This window comes from Palaemon carinicauda, unplaced genomic scaffold (genome assembly GCF_036898095.1).
Source record: "Palaemon carinicauda isolate YSFRI2023 unplaced genomic scaffold, ASM3689809v2 scaffold686, whole genome shotgun sequence".
Classification (NCBI taxonomy): domain Eukaryota; kingdom Metazoa; phylum Arthropoda; class Malacostraca; order Decapoda; family Palaemonidae; genus Palaemon; species Palaemon carinicauda.
In genome coordinates, this window is record NW_027171967.1 from 93,695 (window position 1) to 99,820 (window position 6,126).

Consider the following 6,126-nt stretch of genomic DNA (forward strand, 5'->3'; position numbering starts at 1 on the left):
GGAGAGAGAGAGAGAGAGAGAGAGAGAGAGAGAGAGAGAGAGAGAGAGAGAGAGAGAGAGAGAGAGAGAGAAACTAGGTCACGGGATAAGCATCCAGTAGTCATGCTCTTGTATAAATTACCTAAAATCATTCTTCAATATTTTCAAAGCGTACGTCTAAAATTATATTAAAACTATTTTTTACCAACCACTATTAGTGTATAACAGTTAATGTTTGTTGACAAGTTACTATATATCAGTTGATGCATATAGAAAAGAATTAATTAAAATTGGAGATTATCGAATAATATAGTTAAATTACGTACTATAAATAACATGTAAGGTAATGAAACTCTTTCAGAGGAAAGTTAAAATCTTAGTGAAACATTCAAATTATGTCCGTAGACTTTAGCAACTCTCTCACATATTGTGTATTGTCGTCTACACCAGGGGTGTGTAACCTTTTCAAATAAAGTACCACTAGCCAAGAATCTAAAGTTATGGAGGTGTTAGAAAGACGGCAAAATTAGTTTCGCATATAGCAAAAAAAGCCTCAGACATTTTAAATGTATTATATAATACAATATTAAAAAACTCCTCCTATGACCTATGCCAAGCAAATTATCTTAACTAAGATTCTTAACATTCCCATTATAAACAAAATACTCAGCTACCCATCTGTGTTATAATGTATATGGATACTTCCAAGGACTTATTTGATATTAAATATGGCTGTAATACGTACATAGAAAAAACTGCGTACTTGAATTGATACCAATATCTTGACCGTCTTTATGCAATCAAATGAAAACCTAACCTAGTGGGATGGCCGATTTTGTATTTGTTTAACCAACTGGTCAATATCAGGTTGAACGGCTGATGGGACAACACTAAAGGGCTTCATTTAGCGAGGACCGAAGTTTATTTTTAACCAAATTCATTTTATAAAATGAGCTGTTCACATACATACGTGCTATCAGACATTGCTATGCTCCTCACTTGACCAGATAATTTGGGATCTTTGCTTGACAAGATAGTTTGGGATATTCTATGTTTGATAAATGTTGTTTATAGAAATTACATACTGAACTATTACCGTACTTATTTCTTAGTTCTATATTACATTCTAGTTCAATTTTTCAACCTGCATATACCCTTGAATAGTTTCCAAAATCACGGATAATGGGGAACAACAGTGGCCCCAAGGATCGCACTGAAAATTCTGGAAGCACATGATCCAAGGGTCGCAGGTTGCACAGGCCTGGTCTACATATTTTACTTACTTTACGGGCTGCTTTTCTGATCCTATACTGCAGGGGAAAACCATACTCTCTACATGACCTCCACAGTCATTTTATCATGTTCGTTCGAAAGCATTCAACATTTCACAACGCATATTGTTCGTTATTTGTCAAATCCACACTATCGAAGTACTTAGGGAACAAGTGTCTTCATTTCTTCTTGAAAGCCTTAATATCTTCAGTCTTTCGAATGTCTAGTGAGAGCTTATTGTAATAACTATCAAAATTGATCACAAAGTTAATTCATACCCTTTTCTTCGCTCAGTTATATGTTATAAAGTAAATCTACGACTTCCAAAATATCATAAATATAAATAACAGATTTTAAAGTAATTTTACGTTTCGTTTTCATTCCATACAAGAAGTTATAATTTACAAATTCAATTGACCTTTTCTTATTGTGCCAAGATAAGAGTTGCTCTCATGTCTCTAACCCGACTTTCTCTCTCTCTCTCTCTCTCCTCTCTCTCTCTCTCTCTCTCTCTCTCTTTACCTGGAACTGACCCACTAAAGGGACACAACAACAACTCCGTACCCAAAACGAACTTGGTCCAACCTAGTCCTCGAAATACGTACCCCCCCCCCCTCCCAAAAACCTTCCCAACTCTCCCCCCCCCCCCCCACAAGAGCAAAGCGAGAATATTCTTGTTACAGAGACGAGAAATTCGCTGGCCTACTTCTGGAAGTCTTTGAATTGCGAGCATCATCCTTTCTGGAAGTGTCTGGAATATCCAGTATTGCTGACTTAAGGGGTCTCGAAAATTTTCCGGAAAAATATTTTTTTTAAAAAAATATATGTTCTTTTAAGTTGTCATAATTTTGAGAAGTCTATCATATTTAAAAAAAATACCTAAAAGATTACCTAACACAATATTTATAGTCAATTTTTTTCTAATGAGGAGCATTTGGACTGACTCGCAGGTGTGCCCTTTTAGCTCGGAAAAGGTTTCCTAATTGGTGATTGGTTGGACAAAATAATTCTAACCAATCAGCTAGTAGGAAACATTTCCGAGCTAAAAGGGCACACCTGCGAGTCTGTACAAATGCGCCTCATTAAAAATAATTGAGTATAGTATTTTAATTTGCTATTACTAATAGGTGTAATAGCAGATGATTGGTTTAAAGTATATAGACAAAAATAAAACTACTTAAAACTCAAATAAAAGAAAATGACCGTATATCTTCCAAAAGTTAAACTAGCAAAATCTAAAAATGCATATAATAATCAATCATATAGGAGAGTATATTCACGTGTATTCCTTTGGTGATATTTTCTACGGTCAGTGTAGCAGATGAAACAACATTACTGTCCCAGCGCTAATGTAGAACAAAGAGAACGAACAGACTTAAATATTAAACTCAGAGTTCGGCTTTGTTTAGAAGCTTACCCTTTTGTTTACATTTAAAGGTTTAAAGGCCACTCATGAATGGCAGAGGCAAGGGACAGTGACATTTCTCTATCAAGAAGGACAATGCCCTAGAGACTAAACATATAATATGATCAGCGCCCAAGCCCCTTCTCCACCCAAGCTAGGACCAAGGTGGGGCCAGGCAATGGCTGCTGATGACTCAGCAGATAGACCTATAAGCTCCCCCAAACCCCCTATCCTAAGCTCACTAAGATGGTGAAGTTGCAGCGACCAAAGAAACTAACGTGTATGAGCGGGAATCGAACCTCAGTCTGGGATTCACCAGTCAGGGACGTTACCACATCGGCCACCACAGCCCTTGCTTACTTGAATTTACTATTTTGATTAATGAATTTAAACGATACAAATCACACCACGTTAACAAATACAAATTCTAATATCCGAGGGTTTTATAAGGTATATTACTTCAGGGAATACCGAGAAACGTAAATACAGAGCTTCTAGTACGCAGTCTAAAGGAAGAGAGGGAACAATAATTTCTTAAACTTTTTAATTAAAACCCTGAACTTCCTTTCAAACCATAAATGTAAAAAAAAAATAAATAAATAAAAATTATAGTATAAATCCTTTAAATTCGCAATACTAAATTTCAGAACCATTTATATTGAATCATTCCTTAGAGAAGTATTTAGAATAACACTGTGGCGTATATATATTCCATTGATACATTTAAACAATTAATCCACACAATATTCCTAATATGGAAACGTAAACAAATGGCTGTTTGTTAGCGTCGTGATCAAACATTTTTTTGTATGCAAGAGTTTGTCTTTTGTACAGAGAAATATTATTTTTATTTTATATTATTATTATTACTTGCTAAGTTACAACCCTAGTTGGAAAAGCAGGATGCTATAAGCCCAGGAGCTCCAATAGGGAAAATAGCCGAGTGAGAAAAGGAAACAATGAAAAATAAAATATTTTAGGCAACATTAAAATAAATATTTCCTATATAAACTATAAAAACTTTTAATAAAACAAGAGGAAGAGAAATTAGATAGAATAGTGTGCCCGAGTGTACCCTCAAGCACGAGAACTCTAACCCAATACAGTGATTTATTCATTATGAACACACGATGTTATAATTAGATGCTGACTGTATTAAACTTTAATATTATTATTCTAAATGTCTGAAAATTTTCCCTGGACAAGCTAAAATGGAATCAACTTATAAAGGATCTTTCTACACAAGATAATGATTATACGTGAATATATTAGAAAAGGAAGAAAATAAAATGCAGTATAAATAAATAGAGAAAATGACCCGCAAATGTCATTAAACTTGGCCAATGGTGCAGAGCAATATAGAAGTATTATTACATTTTTTAATAACAAACTCACTGATTCTGAAATTCAATTAACACAAATATGAAAAAAAACTTTCATTTGCAAACCAAAGGGACAATTGATCTTATATTAAAGATATATTATATGAATGGATGTTATTATATTAACTGTAAACTGTTAGTTCCTGTTGGACCTTGTTCAACATGAAATGTTATACATAATTATTCCATTGGCCAGGGCACCACCCACCCCGTTAAGATACTACCGGCTAGAGGACTAGTTGGGTCCTTTGACTGGTCAGACAGTAGACAGTACTATATTGGATCCTTCTATCTGATTACGGTTCATTTTCCTTGTGCCTACACATACACCGAATAGTCTGGCCTATTTCCACATTCTCTGTTTTCATACACCTGATAACAATGGGAATACCAAACAATTCTTCTTCGCTCGAGGGGTTACCTACTGCACTGTAATTGTTCAGTGACTACATTCCTCTTGGTAAGGGTAGAAGACACACTTAAGCTGTGGCAAGCTGTTCTTCGAGGAGAGGGTCACTCCAAAATCAAACCATTGTTCTCTAGTCTAGGGTATTGCTATGGCCTCTGAATCATGGTCTCCCACTGTCTTGAGGTAGAGTCCTCTTGCTTGAAGGTACACTCGAGCAAACTATTCTATCTTATTTCTCTTCCTCTTGTTATTTAGAAGCTTTTATAGCTTATATATAATAGATTTATGTTCATGTTATTATTCTTAGACTTCTCTTGTAGTATATTTCCTTTCCTCGCTGAGCTATTTTCCCTGTCGGAGCCCTTGGGGTTATAGCATCCAGCTTTTCCAATTAGGGTTGTAGCTTAGCTAGTATGTGTATATGGTCTATCTAATGTTTACCCCATAAATTCTTTGGAAGCAAATACCTAGTCCCCTTCTCCCAGAAAGATACACAACCGTAATTTGTTTATCCCACAGAACATTCGACAACACGTTTTCCAAAGTCATTTGCTCACGGGTACTCATACGTTGGTATCCCTATGGAAAAATTATAACTCCATCTACTGTGATTTTCTTTGTGGTGACCTGTTGGTAACGTCCTCCTTGCCTGATAATTGCCAAACTGGATTCGAGTCCCGCTCAAACTCGTTAGTTCCTTTGTTCGCTGCAACCTCACCATCCTCATCAGCTAGAAAGTGGGGTTTGGGAAAGCCTATGGTCTATCTGCTGAGTCATCAGCAGCCCTTTGCCTGGCCCTCCATGGTCCTAGCTTGGGGTAGGGAAAGGGGGGGGGATTGGGCGCTGATCATATGTATATATGGTCAGTCTCTAGGGTATTGTCCTGCTTGATATGGCAATGTCACTGTCCCTTGCTTCTGCCATTCATAGAGCAGCCGTTAAAACCCTTTAAAACAAGGGTAAAATGAAATGTTTAAGTCAATTTGAAAAGAGCAAACATTTAAAGTCCATATAAACGGTAATAATAATAAAGAGATTCACTTCAAATAAAAGTAATTTCTACTTTAAACTAAAAATAATTTTTCCTTTGGTTCTACCTTTGACCTTTTAATTCTAATATCCAAACGAGGTCGACTTCATTCGAACTGGTCTTCTTTTTACGTTACAATATGCCCCAAAGGTCAGTTAATACCAAATGCAATATTTTCTTAGCTCTTACATCAAATTTTAGTGACCTTGCCAACAATTTCTAAAAAAAAAAAAAAAAAAAAATAAATAAATAAAAATAAAAAAAGATTCTAGGCATGATATATAACATTGCCACTAAACATCTATATAACTGTTACATGGAATTTATAAGGGCCGGAGAAATTTGGAACAAAACATGATAGAATTTAATCAAATGCAACTGATGAAACAGACTTCAATACCGTGAAGTAGAAAAATTCAATTAAAACTCGGTAGTGAAATATGCCTTTTTGGTTAACAATTATAACTACAGTAATATTTCCATAGGAAGACAATTTTGCTCTGATATAATACATCATCATCATCATCTCCCACGCCTACTGAGGCAATAGGCCCCAGTTAGATTTCGCCAGTCGTCGCTATCTTGAGCTTTTAAATCAATACTTCTCTATTCATCACCTACTTCACGCTTCATAGTCCTCAGCCATGTA